Source organism: Cherax quadricarinatus, chromosome 6, assembly GCF_038502225.1.
Source record: "Cherax quadricarinatus isolate ZL_2023a chromosome 6, ASM3850222v1, whole genome shotgun sequence".
In the NCBI taxonomy this organism is placed as follows: domain Eukaryota; kingdom Metazoa; phylum Arthropoda; class Malacostraca; order Decapoda; family Parastacidae; genus Cherax; species Cherax quadricarinatus.
This window is the reverse complement of record NC_091297.1, coordinates 1,949,798-1,970,972: the sequence shown is the minus strand read 5'-3', so window position 1 is coordinate 1,970,972 and position 21,175 is coordinate 1,949,798. Positions and strand designations below refer to the sequence as shown.

The following is a 21,175-nucleotide window of genomic DNA, read 5'->3' as shown; positions in this document are numbered from 1 at the left end:
AAGGGGGCAGTAAAGCAACAGCAAAGAACTACAGACCAATAGCACTAACATCCCATATCATAAAAATCTTTGAAAGGGTCCTAAGAAGCAAGATCACCACGCATCTAGAAACCCATCAGTTACACAACCCAGGGCAACATGGGTTTAGAACAGGTCGCTCCTGTCTGTCTCAACTATTGGACCACTACGACAAGGTCCTAAATGCACTAGAAGACAAAAAGAATGCAGATGTAATATATACAGACTTTGCAAAAGCCTTCGACAAGTGTGACCATGGCGTAATAGCGCACAAAATGCGTGCTAAAGGAATAACAGGAAAAGTCGGTCGATGGATCTATAATTTCCTCACTAACAGAACACAGAGAGTAGTCGTCAACAGAGTAAAGTCCGAGGCAGCTACGGTGAAAAGCTCTGTTCCACAAGGCACAGTACTCGCTCCCATCTTGTTCCTCATCCTTATATCCGACATAGACAAGGATGTCAGCCACAGCACCGTGTCTTCCTTTGCAGATGACACCCGAATCTGCATGACAGTGTCTTCCATTGCAGACACTGCAAAGCTCCAGGCAGACATCAACGAAATCTTTCAGTGGGCTGCAGAAAACAATATGAAGTTCAACGATGAGAAATTTCAATTACTCAGATATGGTAAACATGAGGAAATTAAATCTTCATCAGAGTACAAAACAAATTCTGGCCACAAAATAGAGCGAAACACCAACGTCAAAGACCTGGGAGTGATCATGTCGGAGGATCTCACCTTCAAGGACCATAACATTGTATCAATCGCATCTGCTAGAAAAATGACAGGATGGATAATGAGAACCTTCAAAACTAGGGAGGCCAAGCCCATGATGACACTCTTCAGGTCACTTGTTCTATCTAGGCTGGAATATTGCTGCACACTAACAGCACCTTTCAAGGCAGGTGAAATTGCCGACCTAGAAAATGTACGGAGAACTTTCACGGCGCGCATAACGGAGATAAAACACCTCAATTATTGGGAGCGCTTGAGGTTCCTAAACCTGTATTCCCTGGAACGCAGGAGGGAAAGATACATGATTATATACACCTGGAAAATCCTAGAGGGACTAGTACCGAACTTGCACACGAAAATCACTCACTACGAAAGCAAAAGACTTGGCAGACGATGCACCATCCCCCCAATGAAAAGCAGGGGTGTCACTAGCACGTTAAGAGACCATACAATAAGTGTCAGGGGCCCGAGACTGTTCAACTGCCTCCCAGCACACATAAGGGGGATTACCAACAGACCCCTGGCAGTCTTCAAGCTGGCACTGGACAAGCACCTAAAGTCAGTTCCGGATCAGCCGGGCTGTGGCTCGTACGTTGGTTTGCGTGCAGCCAGCAGCAACAGCCTGGTTGATCAGGCTCTGATCCACCAGGAGGCCTGGTCTCAGACCGGGCCGCGGGGGCGTTGACCCCCGGAACTCTCTCCAGGTAAACTCACTTGATTGTTGTTGTTGTTCCTTGTGTTCCAGATGGTGATACTATCCTCGTTGACAGTAATCCGTGCAATTTAAAAAGTTGTTTCTCGAGCAATCTTCACATGTTGTTAACGTTTATAAGAGCAGTCTTTATAGCTGATACCTCGTGTCACTGTGTGCGACTCAGAATGAATACCAGTATTGTCGACCGTGTTCATTTCTTTTCCCCTGTGCTTGCAGTGAGAGATAATAGATCCCTTCTCTTTTGCTCATATTGCGTGTTATAGCATTATCTTTTTTTTCAACCGGGGAGAGTCATCCACTTCTCCAAGTTTATTCATTCCTCCAGTAAGAAAGAACCGATCCCACGTGGTCTGGTGTGATTCGATTCCTGCTCCAGGAAGATCTTGTCCTGACTGTGAAGCCACCAGCACCCATTAGTGACTTTGTAATGAGCCAAGAATTACTGTATCGAACAGCCGAGTTGGGTACTCCAAGCAGAAGGGTATACCAATTAGTAATTCCACAGTCACTAGTGAATGTAGCTCTACAGCTAGTTCACGATGCACCAGGTGTTGCACACCCTGGTATGGATCGTTCAGTAAAACAAGCCAGAATGAAATACTTTTGGCCATGTATGGCAACTGATATTTCTGAGTATGTTAAGAAATGTAGTGGCTGTATGCAACATAAGAGGAAATGTCAACCGTCCAAATCCTCTCCAGGTGTATCCCACCACGAGTGAACCATGGGAGAGTTGCCATAGATCTGTTAACCAATTTCCAATGTTCCCTCCAAGGTAACAAGCATCTGTGTGTTATGGTAGATCATTTCACTCAAAACCAAATAAATACTGAATAACTGAACCTTATAAATTGTATATCCTATATGTTACTCACAATTATATCACACAAATGTTAAACCTAGGACCCAATCTAACTTTATTTTTTTAAATACACTACCTAACAGAATACTCCATTCGACTGAATGTACAGCAATGCATGCAACCATATGACCTGTCTTTGTAATACTCATTTGTGCTTTATAGTTATCTGTTTACAATAATGTTTTATCACTGATTTCATCATTGCTTAGTTAATCTTAAGTTAATTTTAAGCCAGCCCGTAATGCTATGCATATAAGTGGCTTTGGCATGCTGCTCTTACCTGTATTTTTTTGTACCTCTGTATGTATGCTAAAATTACTAAATAAATAAAAAAAATAAATATAGTGAGTTAGTTCCTATTGCAGATAAAACTGCAGATACTGTAGCTAAAGCTTTCAAGGAGCGTATAATCTGTAAGCATACCACCCCTAAGTCCCTGGTAACAGATAATGGAGGTGAATTCTGTAATGAGATTTTTTAAAATTTGTGCACCTTGTACAAGATCTCTAAATCCACCATTGTTCCTCATCATCCTGCCAGCAATGGGTTAGCGGAACGAACCAATAAGAAAGTACATGATGTCTTGAGAGCCACTATCAATCCCAACAGTGAAACCTGGGATGAAGTTATACCTGATGTTCAATGTGCCATAAATTCTGCTTACAATTCTTCGATAGGTGACACTCCACATTATGCATTGTATGGTATAGACAAGCGTTTGCCTTATGAGTTGTTATATTCTGCACCAAAACCCAATTACAACCCTGATGATTTCATAGCAACTCGTACCAGCTTAGCTGAAACTGTTTTTAGAAGAATCCGTGAGACACTTTGTAAGTCAACAGCAGAATTTACAAGAGTAACTAATAGCCATGCTAAGCCAACCAAAGTAAAAGTGGGTTCGAGAGTAATGCTGACTAACTTCAACAAAACATCCGCAATGCCTAAGCTCAATCAAAAGTTTGTTGGTCCTTATCAAGTAGGTGAACATCTCAATGGCAATAAGTATAAAGTTAGAGAAATTAGTACTGGTCACTATAAAGAATTGCATTTAGATCATATGAAATTAGTATGCATTGTTAAGGATGATATTTCTACCCAGACTAATGTGACAGATGCTGACAATCCTTCTGACTCTGTACCCTCTACCTCTAACACTCAGTCAGATGATAACCTGAATGTCATTATTCTTTGTGTACACGACAAGTAATGAGAAACCCCCAAGTATCTTTTGTAGATATACTTGTTCAGATCTTCCTCAGTCACGGCACGTGTTAATCATTGCAAAAGAATTTGATCCTCCCAGAGACGATAACCGTTCTGCATATGTAAATCTTACCCTCGCAGAGTTGGGTTTAAATGTACATAGCCTGTATAATTAGATGATCAAGTTGAATGAAGTTGTCAACTGTGTGTTAATTATTAGTTGATCAGTTTTCAGGGTGCACAATCAAGTACAAATTTACAGACGAAATATGTAGTCTTAGAGATTGCTTGATACTGAGACCTATCACTTACCCATTTACAATTAACTTCTATTGTACTTCTTCCATTTAATTCTTTCAAGTGCTGCTGCACTTCTATCTTGTACTATGGGGTGCACAATCAAGTACAAATTTGTACAAATATGTAGTCTAGGAGATTTTAAAAGCTAGTGTACTGAATGGCTGTAAGAAGGAGATCGAGATGCTTGATGCTGAGACACTGTGCGGCCAATTCCCACCAAGGCAGGGAGGCCCGAAAAAGAAAAACTTTCATCATCATTCACTCCATCACTGTCTTGCCAGAGGGGTGCTTTACACTACAGTTATAAAACTGCAACATTAACACCCCTCCTCCAGGACTCAATTCCGGCCTGCCGGTTTCCCTGAATCCCTTCATAAATGTTACTTTGCTAACACTCCAACAGCACACCAAGTGTTAAAAACCATTTGTCTCCATTCACTCCTATCAAATACGCTCATGCACACTTGCTGGAAGTCCAAGCCCCTCGCACACAAAACCTCCTTTATCCCCTCCCTCCAACCCTTGCTAGGCCGACCCCTACCCCACCTTCCCTCCACTAGAGATATACACAGTGGACCCCCGCATACCGTACGCATCGCATACCGTACAATCCGCATACCACTCGCTTTTTTCGCAAAAATTTTGCCTCGCATACCGCCCAAAAACCCGCTCACCGCTCTTCGTCCGAGACGCGTCCAATGTGCGCCCTTAGCCAGCCTCACATGTTCCACCGGTGGCATTGTTTACCAGCCAGCCTCCGCGGTAACATCCAAGCATACAATCGGAACATTTCGTATTATTACAGTGTTTTCGGTGATTTATCTGGAAAATAAGTGACCATGGGCCCCAAGAAAGCTTCTAGTGCCAACCCTACAGGAATAAGGGTGAGAATTACTATAGAGATGAAGAAAGAGATCATTGATAAGTATGAAAGTGGAGTGCGTGTCGCCGACCTGGCCAGGTTGTACAAGAAACCCAAATCAACCATCACTACTATTGTGGGCAACAGAAAGGCAATCAAGGAAGCTGTTCTTGCCAAAGGTTTAACTGTGTTTTCGAAACAGAGATCGCAAGTGATGGAAGATGTTGAGAGACTCTTATTGGTGTGGATAAATGAAAAACAGGTAGCAGGAGATAGCGTCTCTCAAGCGATCATAAGCGAAAAGGCTAGGAAGTTGCATGAGGATTTAATTAAAAAAATGCCTGCAACTAGTGATGATGTGAGTGAATTTAAGGCCAGCAAAGGTTGGTTTGAAAGATTTAAGAAGCGTAGTGGCATACATAGTGTGATAAGGCATGGTGAGGGTGCCAGTTCGGACCACAAAGCAGCTGAAAAATATGTGCAGGAATTCAAGGAGTACATAGACAGTGAAGGACTGAAACCTGAACAAGTGTTTAATTGTGATGAAACAGGCCTGTTTTGGAAGAAAATGCCAAGGAGGACCTACATTACTGAGGAGGAAAAGGCACTCCCAGGACATAAGCCTATGAAAGACAGGCTTACTTTGTTGATGTGTTCCAATGCTACTGGTGATTGCAAAGTGAAGCCTTTATTAGTGTATCACTCTGAAACTCCCAGACCGTTCAGGCAAAACAATGTCCTCAAGGAGAATTTGTGTGTGCTGTGGAGGGCAAACAGTAAGGCATGGGTCACTAGGGACTTTTTCTATGACTGGTTACACCATACATTTGCCCCCAATGTGAAAGATTACCTAACTGAAAAGAAATTAGAACTTAAGTGCCTCCTGGTGTTAGACAATACCTCTGGTCATCCTACAGACGTGGCAGAGCGACTTTATGGGGACATGTAATTCATTAAGGTGAAGTTTTTGCCTCCTAATACCACTCCTCTCCTGCAGCCCATGGACCAGCAGGTTATTGCAAACTTCAAAAAACTGTACACAAAAGCTCTGTTTGAAAGGTGCTTTGTAGTGACCTCAGAAACTCAACTGACTCTAAGAGAGTTTTGGAGAGAGCACTTTAATATCCTCAATTGTGTAAACCTTATCGGTAAGGCTTGGGAGGGAGTGACTAAGAAGACCTTGAACTCTGCTTGGAAGAAACTGTGGCCAGAATGTGTAGACAAAAGGGATTTTGAAGGGTTTGAGGCTAACCCTGAGAGGATTATGCCAGTTGAGGAATCCATTGTGGCATTGGGAAAGTCCTTGGGGTTGGAGGTTAGTGGGGATGATGTGGAAGAGTTGGTGGAGGAGGACAATGAAGAACTAACCACTGATGAGCTGATAGATCAACTTCAACAGCAAGAGGCCAGACCTGAGGAAACTGGTTGGAAGGAGGGGAGAAAGAAATTGAAGAAATTGCCTACAACAAAGATTAAGGAAATCTGTGCAAAGTGGCTTGAAGTGCAAACCTTCATGGATGAAAATCACCCTCACACAGCTATTGCAAGCCGTGCTGGTGATTATTACACTGACAATGTTGTGAAACACTTTAGGGAAGTCATAAAGGAACGAGAGGTACAGGCCACTATGGACAGATATGTTGTGCGAAAGAAGTCCAGTGACTCTGAAGCTGGTCCTAGTGGCATTAAAAGAAGAAGGGAAGTAACCCCAGAAAAGGACTCGACACCTCAAGTCTTAATGGAAGGGGATTCCCCTTCTAAACACTAACACTCTCTCTCCCCTCCTCCCATCCCATCAATCATCACCAGATCTTCAATAAAAGTAAGTGTCATGTAATTATGCATGCCTTTTTCAGTTTGTGTGTATTAAAATTAACATTTCATGTGGTAAATTTTTTTTTTTTTCATACTTTTGGGTGTCTTGCACGGATTAATTTGATTTCCATTATTTCTTATGGGGAAAATTCATTCGCATACCGACCATTTCGCATAACAATCAGCCCTCTTGCACGGATTAAAGTCGCTATGCGGGGGTCCACTGTACACTCTTGAAGTCATTCTGTTTTGTTCCATTCTCTCTATATGTCTGAACCACCTTAACCCCTCCTCAGCCCTCTGGATAATAGTTTTGGTAATCCCACACCTCCTAATTTCCAAACTACGAATTCTCTGCATTATATTCACACCACACATTGCCCTCAGACATGATATCTCCACCATCCCCAGCCTTCTCCTCGTTGCAACATTCATCACCCATGCTTCACACCAATACAAGAGTGTTGCTACAACTATACTCTCATACATTCCCCTCTTTGCTTCCATGGACAAAGTTCTTTGTCTCCACAGACTCCTAAGTGCACCACTCACCCTTTTCCCCTCATCAATTTTGTGATTCACTTTATCCTTCATAGACCCATCTGTTGACACGTCCACTTCTAAATATCAGAATACATTCACCTCCTCCATACTCTCTCCCTCCAATCTGATATCCAATCTTTCGTCACCTAACCTTTTTATCCTCATAACCTTACTCTCTCCTATATTCACTTTTAATTTTTTTCTTTCATATACCCTACCAAATTCATCCACCAACCTCTGCAACTTCTCTTCAGAATCTCCCAAAACTAGTAATAAGTAAATAAAGAATATAGGTGTTGTATTAACTGAGATGAAAAGTAATAACTATGAATAAGGATGATTATATGGATCGAGACAAAATTCAAAGCAAAAATTTAATGATTTGTTAAGTATAGTACACTATTTAAACTAGGTAAGATATCAATTTAACACCTGATTGAGCACCTGATTTAGCAGCTGATGTTGCACAAATGTTAACATAAACTGTTAACAACAGACAGTAGAAAAATAATGGATACAGCAATATACTAGACAAAAGGAACATGAATCGCTTAATAAAAAATATAAACTATTTACTACACTGTAAAAAATAATGTACATATACAGATCTACATTAACACTTTCAGGGTCCCCAGGCCCTCTCCCAGACTTGTTCTCAGGGTTGCCCAAATTTCAAAAAAAAAATTATTTTTTCTTATGAAAAGATAGAGAATCTTTTCCCGATCATAATGACACCAAAAGTATGAAATTTGATGCAAAACTTACAGAATTATGCTCTCGCGAAGTTAGTGGTCTCGACGATGTTTACGCATTGGCGATTTTGCCTACTTTGAGCCCTACTTTTGGCCAATTCCAGTGTACTAGTCGACAAAAATCATAACTATTTCGCTAGAACTCCATTTTTTCTATCGAATGAGTACAAGAAACCACCATTTACTGATTTCAACTATCCAATAAAGTGGTCAGAATTAAGCAATTTTGCCAATTTCACACAAATTTCAAAAGATGCCAATATCCAAATAGGGTCCAGAATAAATAAGAAAGACATTCCTGGCACTAAAATAACATTTCCTCTGTTCATTAGTCACGTCCCCACACCCCTCTTACATTCTTTTGCCTTCCACTTTGAATTTTTATTCTCACAAAAAAATAGAAGATTTACTGTTATGCAGACTACTGCATTAGTGTAGAAATGGTATAAATAATATCAGCGCACTTTTGAAAGAATATTAGACTCACCCGTTGACGTGTATTGGATGCTTAGCATGATTTGTTTACTTTTGAACTTTGGTAAAAATCGAACATTTCTGCTACTCTGAGCTCAATTTCAAGGTACTTTTCATTGTAAAACCAGTCAAAAATCATCTTAATTTTTGTAATATGTCTTCCATTCTATAAAATGAGACCAGGAAAACTAGAATACAACAATAAATACCATACGAAAATACAGTGCAAAGTCATTGTTTTAATCCAAAAACACGGTCAAAGTTTTTTTTCTCATTACGCACTGTGTGCTGCAGGATTTTTTTTATACTGCACACACTGACCACATAGACCCATTCTTTCATATGTAGGCCTACCAGCTTTCTCTCACTAGATTTGAAGGCACTAGAATTCAGGCGTACTAGCACGTCAAAAACCCTGGTGCGTAAGCCGTACTAGTACGGCCGAAACCCCGAAAGGGTTAAAACTAGACATAGGTTATAGTGTGGTAAATTTTAGTTATTCATTAATATACCTTATTACTAAAGTGAGGTAGCCAAAAAATTTAATTAACCCTTAAACAGTCCAAACGTATATATACGTTCTCTCGCGTAGTGCCCCCAAACGTATATATACGTTTCATTTGTCATTCAACATTGACACGATAGGCCTGAGTCGCCTAGACATGAGAGAATGGGTGTGCACACTCTGTGCGCCAAATGAAAAAAATTGGGGATCCCTGGGTATGACATGCTTTTTTTTCCTATAAAAATAAATTTTCTCAAAATACTCGTGGCACTGCGTGGGTTAACGTATATATACGTTTGGACCGTTTAAGGGTTAATAGGATTTATAGGCAATGGTCTCACTTCACACACTGAGTGTCCATGGTTCAATCCCTGGCAAGGGTGGAAACCTTGGGTGTGTTTCCTTATACACCTGTTGTCCTGTTCACCTAGCAAGCAAGTAGGTACCTGGGTGTTAGTCGACTGGTATGGGTCACATCCTGGGGAACAAGATTGAAGACCCCAATGGAAATAAGACAGACAGTCCCTCGATGATGCACTGCCTTTCTTGGGCTATCCTGGGTGGCTAACCCTCTGGGATTAAAAATCCAAACAAATCTCATGTTATCTTATCTTAACCCCTATCCTCACATACCCCTACCCAAGGTTGTATGACTCATTTAGGTTTAGCACATGTTTTGACTACATAGTGTGTTCTAAGGGTCAATGCCCCTGTGGCTCAGTCCATGACCAAGCCTCCTGATGGATCAGGGCTTGATCAACCAGGCTGTTACTACTGGCTGCATGCAGTCCAATGTTCAAACCACAGCTCAGCTGGCCAGGAACTGACTTTAGGAATCTATCTTATTCCCACTAAAGGGAGGATGCAATTCGCGTTTTAACGACATTTTGTTTATGAACCGATTACGTTCATTTTTGGTGTACTATTAGAAGATTATATCGAGTATCCTGTGCTGAAGTTTCAATCATATCGGCCAAAAAGGAAATGAAATAGCAAAATTTACGAAAAATTACATTTGGCAGGGGAGTCCTGCTCAGTGGTACTTGGAAAAGTGGTTTTGACACTTGCTGCTGATAAAACACCTCTAATTCCATCAAATGTCATTTTGAATTCTAAAATAAACCTTATCTTCATGCAAAAAAAAATTAAGTTTCATAACTTTTTTGATATATTGGAAGATGTCGGCCTTGTTGTCCACATAAATCTAAAAATATTTTGGATAGTTCAGAAACATGAACGCTACCTTGTAAAGCAATCATTCTCCTATGTTTGTTGTGAAAATCAAGTCAATTCAATCATAAATAAAGCTGGAATTTCCCTAAATAGGTAAATAACTTACTTTCGAGATATAAGCCGAAGCGCGCGGCACCCCAGCTGCCCGGGAAATAATTTTTTCCCCCGAAAAATTCACTTTATTTTACACTTTTTGCGTGACCTACGAGTGTTTATTACAGTTAACCATTGTAAATCCGTTTTCTCTCATCACTGATGAGAGAGGTTGGACCCTCTCTTCACCTTCAGGGGAAATATCGATAGAAATTATTTCCTCGGGGCGACATATTATGCTATATATTTTTTTTTAAGGTGTACTTTTTATGTTTATATGCTATTATTATATTGCATTATATCATAATAGATCAATTGTGATAGATAAATAAGCCTTATAATTGATATTAGCGTGGGTATGGAATATTTTGTTGGCTGGAGGTGTCGGCCATTTTGTGCACTATTCCCAGGGGTTCCCGATTGGTGCCATGACCATATTAGCTCCGCCCGCTCGGGAATGATCTCAGATGGTGAATTTGTATTATATTAGACAAAGATATAAGAAAACGATAAAAATAACACGGGGAAAAACGTAACAAAAACGTAAACAAAGCCGAGTCAGCGCTTCTTACGCAATACGTTGCGTCAGCGCTGTCACCATGCCTGTTATAAATGGCTGTAATTCCTTTTAGAAACATCGTACAAGGATAATAATTATACCAGCGTGTAGCCAGAAAGTTCAGCTATTTTTTGGTAACAATAACTCAGTTTTCATATATTTTCGAATTTTTTTTTGCTCCGCGCGCGGGAACTCTGAATCAGCTAAGGGTTTACTGGTAATCCCCCTTAACATATGATGGGAGTCTGCTGAATGAGCCTCGGGCCTCTTATGCATATTTTGTTCTCTCAATGTACTCATGGTAAGCCTGCTTTTCTTTGGAGGTATACAGTGGACCCCCGCATAACGATCACCTCCGAATGTGACCAATTATGTAAGTGTATTTATGTAAGTGCATTTGTACGTGTATGTTTGGGGGTCTGAAATGGACTAATTACTTCACAATATTCCTTATGGGAACAAATTCGGTCAGTACTGGCACCTGAACATACTTCTGGAGTGAAAAAATATCGTTAACCGGGGGTCCACTGTACTTGCATTGTCTGTTGAGCCTTCTGCTTTCGTAGGAAATGATTTCTGCATGTAAAGTTAGTATGTAAATTATGATGCATTTTTCTTGCCTTCATTCCAGGTAATGTAGGTCAAGAAACTTCAAGCATTCCCAGTAAGGTACTTGACTGAACTCGTACGTGTAGTGAAGGTTCTCTAGATCTGCAATTTCACCTGCAAATTGAGACTGAGCACTGAACTCTCCTGGTCCCATTCCTGGGTATATACATGACCACTCCTGCCTAGCCACTATCACACCTGCCAGGCTGCCACTTCAGCCATCCCTGCCATGTCACCACCACCATCAAAAATGCCAGGCTGCCATCACTGCAAGGCTGCTACAACCCCTGTCAGGCCACCATTGCCCCTGTCAGGCCATGAACACCACCCCTGCCATGCCACCAACACCATCCCTGCCAGGCCACCACCACCCCTGCCAGACCACCAACACCACCCATGCCAGGCCACCACCACCACACTTGTCAGGCCAACACCACCACTGCCCCTGCCAGGCCAACGCCAACACTACCTCTGACAAGCCACCACTGCCCCAGCCAGGCTACGAGCACCACCTCTGCCAGGCTACAACCATCGCCCCTGCCAGGCCACAACCACCACCCATGTCAGGCCACAACCAACACCCATGTCAGACTGTCACCACTGCCCCTGCCAGGCCACAAACACCACCCCTGCCAGGCCCCCATCACCACCCCTGCCAAGCCACCAACCATCAGGCCATGAACACCACCCCTGCCAGGACACCACCACCACCCCTAGGGGGCGCCAGCACTACAACTGCCCGTGCCAGGCATCAGGCACCACTGCTGCCCCTGCCAGGCTGCCACCACCCCTATCAGGCCACCACCACCACTACTGCCCCTGCCAGGCCACCACCGCTGCCCCTGCCAAGCTACCACTACCACTGTCCCTACCAGGCCACCACTGCTGCCCCTACCAGGCCACCACTGCTGCCCCTGCCAGGCCACCACTGCTGCCCCTGCCAGGCCACCACTGCTGCCACTGCCAGGCCACCACTGCTGCCCCTGCCAAGCTACCACTGTCCCTGCCAGGCCACCACCAATGCCCCTGCCAGGCTATCACCACTACTACTGCCCCTGCCAGGCTACCACCACTGCCCCTGCCAGGCCACCACCATTGCCCCTGCCAGGCCACCACCACTGCCCCTGCCAGGCCACCACCACTGCCCCTGCCAGGCCACCACCACTGCCCCTGCCAGGCCACCACCACTGCCCCTGCCAGACTGCCACCACCCCTATCAGGCCACCACCACCACTACTGCCCCTGCCAGGCCACCACCGCTGCCCCTGCCAAGCTACCACTACCACTGTCCCTACCAGGCCACCACTGCTGCCCCTACCAGGCCACCACTGCTGCCCCTGCCAGGCCACCACTGCTGCCCCCTGCCAGGCCACCACTGCTGCCACTGCCAGGCCACCACTGCTGCCCCTGCCAAGCTACCACTGTCCCTGCCAGGCCACCACCAATGCCCCTGCCAGGCTATCACCACTACTACTGCCCCTGCCAGGCTACCACCACTGCCCCTGCCAGGCCACCACCATTGCCCCTGCCAGGCCACCACCACTGCCCCTGCCAGGCCACCACCACTGCCCCTGCCAGGCCACCACCACTGCCCCTGCCAGACTGCCACCACCACCCCTGCCAGGCCACCACCAGCACTACCACCCCTGCCAGGCCACCACCAGCACTACCACCCCTGCCAGGCCGCCACCACCACTACTGCCCCTGCCAGGTCTCCACCACCACTCCTACTGTCCCTGCCAGGACTCTACCACTGCTACTGCCCCTGCCAGGCCTCCACCACCACAGCCGCCCCTGCCAGACCACCACCACTGCCCCTACTAGACCACCAACACCACCACCCCTGCCAGACCACCACTACTATCCCTGCCAGACCACAACCACAACCCCTGCCAGACCACCACCACCGTCCCTACCAGACCACCACCACCACCCCTGCCAGACCACCACCACCCCTGCCAGACCACCACCACCCCTGCCAGACCACCACCACTGTCCCTACCAGACCACCACCACCCTTGCCAGACCACCACCACCCCTGCCAGACCACTACCACCACCCCTGCCAGACCACTACAAGACCACAACCACCACCCCTGCCAGACCACCACCACCCCTGCCAGACCACCACCACCACTGCCAGACCACCACCATCCCAGCCAGACCACCACCACCCCTGCCAGACCATCACCACCCCTGCCAGACCACCATCACCACCACCACCACTACCAGACCACCACCACCCCTGCCAGACCACCACCACCCCTGCCAGACCACCACCACCCCTGCCAGACCACCAGCACCCCTGCCAGACCACCACCACCACCCCTGCCAGACCACCACCACCACTACCAGACCACCACCACCCCTGCCAGACCACCACCATCCCTGCCAGACCACCACCACCACCCCAGCCAGACCACCAACACCACCACTACCAGACCACCACCACCACCACTACCAGACCACCACCACCACCCCTGCCAGACCACCACCACCATCCCTGCCAGACCACCACCACCACCCCTGCCAGACCAATACCACCATCCCTGCCAGACCACCACCTACACCCCTGCCAGACCACCACCACCACCCCTGCCAGACCACCACCACCACCCCTGCCAGACCACCACCACCATCCCTGCCAGACCACCACCACCACCACTACCAGACCACCACCACCACCACCCCTGCCAGACCACCACCACCAGCCCTGCCAGACCACCACCACCACTACCAGATCACCACCACCCCTGCCAGACCACCACCACCACCCCTGCCAGACCACCACCACCATCCCTGCCAGACCACCACCACCACTACCAGACCACCACCACCCCTGCCAGACCACCACCACCACCCCTGCCAGACCACCATCACCACCACTACCAGACCACCACCACCATCCCTGCCAGACCACCACCACCACCCCTGCCAGACCACCACCACCATCCCTGCCAGACCACCACCACCACCCCTGCCAGACCACCACCACCATCCCTGCCAGACCACCACCCCTGCCAGACCACCACCACCACCACTACCAGACCACCACCACCACCCCTGCCAGACCACCACCACCACCCCTGCCAGACCACCACCACCACCACTACCAGACCACCACCACCCCTGCCAGACCACCACCACCACTACCAGACCACCACCACCACCACCACTACCAGACCACCACCAGACCACCACCACCACCACTACCAGACCACCACCACCACCCCTGCCAGACCACCACCACCACCCCTGCCAGACCACCACCACCAACACTACCAGACCACCACCACCACCCCTGCCAGACCACCACCACCACTACCAGACCACCACCACCACCACTACCAGACCACCACCACCACCACCCCTGCCAGACCACCACCACCACCCCTGCCAGACCACCACCACCACCCCTGCCAGACCACCACCACCACCCCTGCCAGACCACCACCACCACCCCTTCCAGACCACCACCACCACCACTACCAGACCACCACCACCACCCCTGCCAGACCACCACCACCACTACCAGACCACCACCACCACCACTACCAGACCACCACCACCACCCCTGCCAGACCACCACCACCACTACCAGACCACCACCACCACCACTACCAGACCACCACCACCACCCCTGCCAGACCACCACCACCACTACCAGACCACCACCACCACCACTACCAGACCACCACCACCACCCCTGCCAGACCACCACCACCACCCCTGCCAGACCACCACCACCACCACTACCAGACCACCACCACCACCACTACCAGACCACCACCACCACCCCTGCCAGACCACCACCACCACCCCTGCCAGACCACCACCACCACCCCTGCCAGACCACCACCACCACCCCTGCCAGACCACCACCACCACCACTACCAGACCACCACCACCACCACTACCAGACCACCACCACCACCCCTGCCAGACCACCACCACCACTACCAGACCACCACCACCACCACTACCAGACCACCACCACCACTACCAGACCACCACCACCACCCCTGCCAGACCACCACCACCACCCCTGCCAGACCACCACCACCACCCCTGCCAGACCACCACCACCACCCCTGCCAGACCACCACCACCCCTGCCTAGCTAGTTAACAAGTATTATAAAGTAAGTCTGGGCTGGTCAGATCATCAAGAACAACATTATAATAACGTGAAGGAGAGACCTGTGAGGCAGATTATTATTCACGGTGGAGCGCTAAACCTGTAGGAATCACATAGCGCCTGAGGGAATGAGAGGCATTTAGGTTCAATTCAAGGAGGGGGAGGTCACTTCCAACTGCCTGGATCAAAAGCCTGTGAGTGGCATCAAGGAAGATCCCTTACGGGTGTGAGGCAAGATGTGAGGTGCAGGTTGTTACCTCACACTACCAGTTAACACACCAAGAGCAGTGGTAGTACACACTCACTCATCCTTCGTGGTAGTACACACACTCACTTACCCTTCAGACATAATCATCATCAGTGAGACAAGTCTAGTATGGTAGAAGACAATATTCCTGTACAGTGACAACAACACCACCACAACGCCAACACTTGACTCACTGACTGACGCAAACAGATGAAACTCGTACTACCTAAATAACCTCTCTCAGACTCTAACATTATATCTTTATTATACACATATTATGCTATTATTGTGGCAGTAATTCTATGGTATTTACAAGAGCAGTTGCTGCTCTAGCTCGACTTATTTCATTCATCCCATAAAAATTATTGGAACCGTGTGTATTTTCTCAAATATTTTTATTGGAACCAATGTTTAATCATTTCCATTAATTTATAATGAATTTATAATTAATTCATTGAATATTAAATATAGGTAAGTTTACTTATTGTACATTATACGTGTCAATTAGTTGAACCTGCCAAGGACATAAGACGAACGAATCAATCAAAGTATTTAGAGAATGCAGAATTTGCAACTATTAGTATGTACTTATTAATAAAAACTGCAAGTTTTACTATATTTTACATTAAAAGTACATAAAAATGAACAGGGATGGTAGATTAATAACCAATCTATTTTAAGGACGTTACTGGTAATATATCGCATTATTTGACTAATTAAATCAAATCTTACATATTTTACTATACAATATTATTATAAAAGTTTCAAATTATGTATGAGGCCTTAATAAACTATAACATGGTGGAATTCTGTTCCTATCACATATATTTACATTCTTTACTGCTCATGTATTATTTCGTTTTCTATGGATAAAAGAATAAGATAAACTGTTACAAATAAAATAACCACAGTTTTTTTTATGATTTTTTGTTTAATATCTTTATTATACACCCCCACAGTCATATTGTGAGTGGTAGTCAAAAGATAACAGAGGCACATAATAGGTCCAGGGACTGGGTCACATAACTAAAACCGGTATAGTGTTAATGACCTATCTCAATGGAAATAAAAGGACCCCAGTGGAAATAAGTCACTCTGACTTTTTGGGGTTATCCCAGGTTCTCTACACATATGCTGCTATGTATGATAATTCTATGTAACTGTATTTGTGTATACCTGAATAAACTTACTTACTTACTTACTTACTTACTCAAGTGCGACAGTTAATTCTTTCTAGGCAACGGTTCGGATCTGTGTCTAGGATATCTTCCCAGCATGTGTCATTTAGGATATGGTTAATTTAATCCCACTGTATGTTTCTGTTAATGAAGTTAAATTTGGTGAAGGTACCCTCATAACTCATCTGATTTTGCTGGTCAAGAGCCTTGCTCATGCATGTCTGTTTTTCGACTCAATTGTGATCCGAGTGTATTGTCTTTGATACTGTTATATTTAGTACCAGATCATCTTTATTAGTGAAGATAAGGTCAAGTGGATTTTTCAATCTTGTTGGCTCTACTATTTGATGACTGAAGGAGAATTTGTTCAACACCCATACCCAACACAAAAAAAATATATCCAAAACAGTTGGCATCCTCTCAAAGATACAACACATTATGTACCACAGTCAGCCTTACTCACACTATATTATTCACTGATCTATCACTACCTCACCTATGCTATTTGTACCTGGGGATCAACAACAGCAACCAACCTAAAGCCAATAATAACTCAAAAATCTGCAGTACGAATTATCACACAATCCAATGCTAGACAGCACCCCCCCCCCTCCCCTCTTCAAAGACAAACCTACTCACTATACAAAACATTCACACCTACTACTGTCTAACCTACATTTACAGAACAATAAATTCAAATATTAATCCCGAACTAAAACACAGGTGTTTTTTTTCTCTCTCTACAAGACTTCACACTTGATGCTAAACACTTAAATTCTCCTCTTTGATACCATAGTTAAAAGCCGTCTACAGAATACAAGATTTATCTAGATGAATAAGATACATGTATAACAGTAAGACATTTTTATTGGTGAAACGTTTCGCCTACGCGGTAGGCGAAGTAAAGATGATGTGTTCAGTCCTTCAACATCGAGGAGTTCTTGAGGTATTCACTCACTTAGTCTGTAGATCAGTTCAGCTACATAACCCATAACCTGGAACAATGTTGCAGACTATGTTCCATAGTTCCAGACAATGGAGATAAATATTTGTATATATGTTGGTAGAATTACCGACAATATGTAAAGTAAAACCTGGAGTTTACCTGGAGAGAGTTCCGGGGGTCAACGCCCCCGCGGCCCGGTCTGTGACACAAGTGCAACTAATGTGACATTTTACTGTGGCAACGTTTCGGTCTCCAGGAGCTTTATCAAGCCGGCTTGACAAAGCTCCTGGAGACCGAAACGTTGCCACAGTAAAATGTCACATTAGTTGCACTTGTGTTCTTTTACTTTACAGATAAATACTTTTTTAGGCAGAGGTTTGAGCACCTCAAGAACTACTGTAAGGTTGATGAATTGATCACATCATCTTTACCTCGCCACTACTGCTGTCTTTAAATTTATTCTCCTCTGTATTTGAGTGAAAAGGTGAAAGGAAGAGGCTGTGAAGTCATGATCATGAGAGTAACCAGCCGAGGAAGTGAAGTCAGGTGATGAAGAATGAAATTCTACGAGTTAGTGATCGCTGTGTTAGGTATTGGGAGAATAAGCCAGTAGTAATATTGTTACTAGAATTACAGGCAATATGTATACATGGAGTATTGAAAGTTAAGACACATGTGCAACATCTGGATATCTTTATTGTAGACGTTTCGCCATCCAGTGGCTTTATCAATACAGATTCTAGGACATAATAGGAAGACAGTAGAACTATATACAAAAGATGAGGTAATCAGTCCCTTTTGTATATAGTTCTACTGTCTTCCTATTATGTCCTAGAATCTGTATTGATAAAGCCACTGGATGGCGAAACGTCTACAATAAAGATATCCAGATGTTGCACATGTGTCTTAACTTTCATATTGTCGGTATTTTATACCTTTCTTGCACAACATGGAGTATTACCTGGAGAGAGTTTTGGGGGTCAAAGCCCCCGCGGCCCGGTCTGTGGCCAGGCATCATAAAGGATCTGGGCCTGATCAACCAGGCTGTTACTGTTAAGTAAAGGATACGTGTTCAACTAATGAGAAGTTCTGCAACAATGTTTCGCTCTCCAGGAACTTTGTCAAGTTTGACAATAAAATATCCTATTAGTTGCACATGTGACTTTTTACCTAACAATAAGTAAGCTTTCGTCTGTAGCGTTCCTCCATTCTTAAGTTCTCATTTGGGATAGGTGGAGTTTTTATACCTTCGAATAAATTGAATAACTGATGATTTTCAGCACAGGAGGGGCTTTTGGTGGCTGAAGAAAATTACTTTGGCTTTGGAGGCTGAAGAAAATTATGGGGTCCGAAGCCCCCTCTCCCCCATGACTCCCCTTAACCACCGCACGCTAAGTCACCTCATGGACAAGACCCGGGCAGGGACTACGCCGGCGAATTGTGCCTTAACCATCTTATCTAACCCTGTAACCGAACCCTACTCTCCTTAACGAACCCTTAAACTCGACATGACATCAAGGGATTTAGGCCTTAGTAATACTTCAGGGAGGCTTGAATTGTCATTAAACAATATTAGGATTATTACAGTTGTTTACAACATTAAATGTCCAGTGTAATGGGGAACCCACCACTTGAGTTTCCTCAGTAAAATATCTGGGTATCCCTTTTGACCCATGCATGTCAGGAGAACTGACAGGGAACAGTGTAGGAAAGAAAGCGAATGTCAGAATGAAGTTCCTATGCATATAAGCACAGTGTCTTATACAGTGTCATATGGACTGCGCTTGAAAAAAAAAGCCATACCACGGGTGGGGATAGAACCCACGATCAGAGAGTTTCAAAACCCCAGACCGTCGCGTTAGCCACTGGACCAGCTAGCCACTATCGTGACGGTCTGGAGTTTTGAGACTGATCGCGGGTTCTATCCCGCCCGTGGTATGGTTTGTTTGCAATCGTGTCATTACGATTTCGTGAGTCATGTTGACTACGCTTGCTCTTCATGGTACTCTGCCTTGAGAAAAAAAAAAACTGAAAGATAAGACTTCAAATCACCCAGAACAAAATTGTAAGGTTTTTAGTTTAATATGTTTATTATGCACCCCATACCCATCCTGTGGGCGGTAGTCAAAAGATTACAGAGGTACATAATTGGTCCAGGGACTGGACTCCAAAGTTTTGATAGCTGAGCAAGTTACAAAGGTAATGAACTAGATCTGGTCATAATCATGACCAAGTTACAAAGGTAATGAGCTCCAGGTAGAGCTGGTCACACTCATGAATAATTGCAAAGGTAATGAATCATAAACACATTAATCATGAGAATTTACAAAGGTAATGAGCTCCAGGTAGAGCTGGTCAAAATTATGACAAGTTTCAAAGGTAATGAATGATAAACACGTTATCACATGATTACAATCATAGACAAATTACAGAGTAATGAGCAGTTAACAAACATATTAGGGAATTCATCCATTGCCCCAACAACAGATGTTGCTAGGTGCCTGTCTCTCCTCGGCAGACAGCCATTGCAAACAGCAGCAAGTTGCCCCGGGATCTGCTGCTTGCACGAGCACCATCGACCCTCCCCAAGAGGTCCAAGAAGCCAGTGACTCCGTTAGCAGCCCGATGGAGAGCTGTCCTAGGGACATGGCAACGTCCTGGTGGACGCCAAGTTGACTGAAGATCCCAGGCCCTCGTGTCCACGGATGTTGAAGCTTGAGGAACTGAGTACACACTGCCTGTGGCACACCTGACAGCTGCCTCGCGGTCGAACTCCACGATGCTGTCCCTGTAGTGGAAGTTCCTGTGAGCCCGGCACTCCATGCAGTGCCATCGCTGACATCGTGGGTTTGGGGAGAAGTACCCTCTATAGATGGGGTGGCGCTGGGAGTTGGGTGGGTGAGGCGGGGGAAACGCGCAGGGGTGAGGCGTTATGAGAGGGTCACTGTTTACTACACACGCCCTCCCCCTCCCCCCCAGCGGAGAGGGGGAGAGGCGCTGACTGGTCCTGACTCAACAACACCAAACCTTCTGCACAACACTTCAACTATTTACAATGAAACAATGCACTAGGATGTCCGTTCGCTGCTTTGGTATCTTCTCAAAGCATTCACACTGAGTTCTGTTAAGTAGGGACCTGGTCAGCCTCTTTGACCAGGAGCTATCCTTGAAAATCCCGCAGCTAGCCCACTAAAAAAAAAAAAAAAAAATTGTAAGGCCAGGATGAATTACAGCAGTTGGATATGCTGAATGTTGAAGACAGAGTAAAACAACTGAAGCAAAATCATGTTTATAAAATTGCTCACAGTGTCCAGAATATCTTGCTGCCAATTTTGTCAAGGTTGGGAACCAAAGCAATCATAGTACTAGGGGGAGAGAGCAGAA

General features: G+C 45.4%; 1 protein-coding gene across 2 annotated transcripts in view; it reads right to left on the bottom strand.

Moving 5' to 3' along the window:
- The window catches only part of Ufd4 (ubiquitin fusion-degradation 4-like), a 660,794-nt gene extending 644,894 nt beyond the window's left edge, over positions 1 to 15,900 (bottom strand). For both annotated transcript variants that reach the window (XM_070079782.1, XM_070079788.1), the window contains exon 1: positions 15,759 to 15,900. The gene's annotated coding sequence lies outside the window, so the exon portion shown is untranslated. The remainder of the gene's footprint in view (positions 1 to 15,758) is intronic.
- Between the last annotated feature and the right edge of the window lie 5,275 nt (positions 15,901 to 21,175).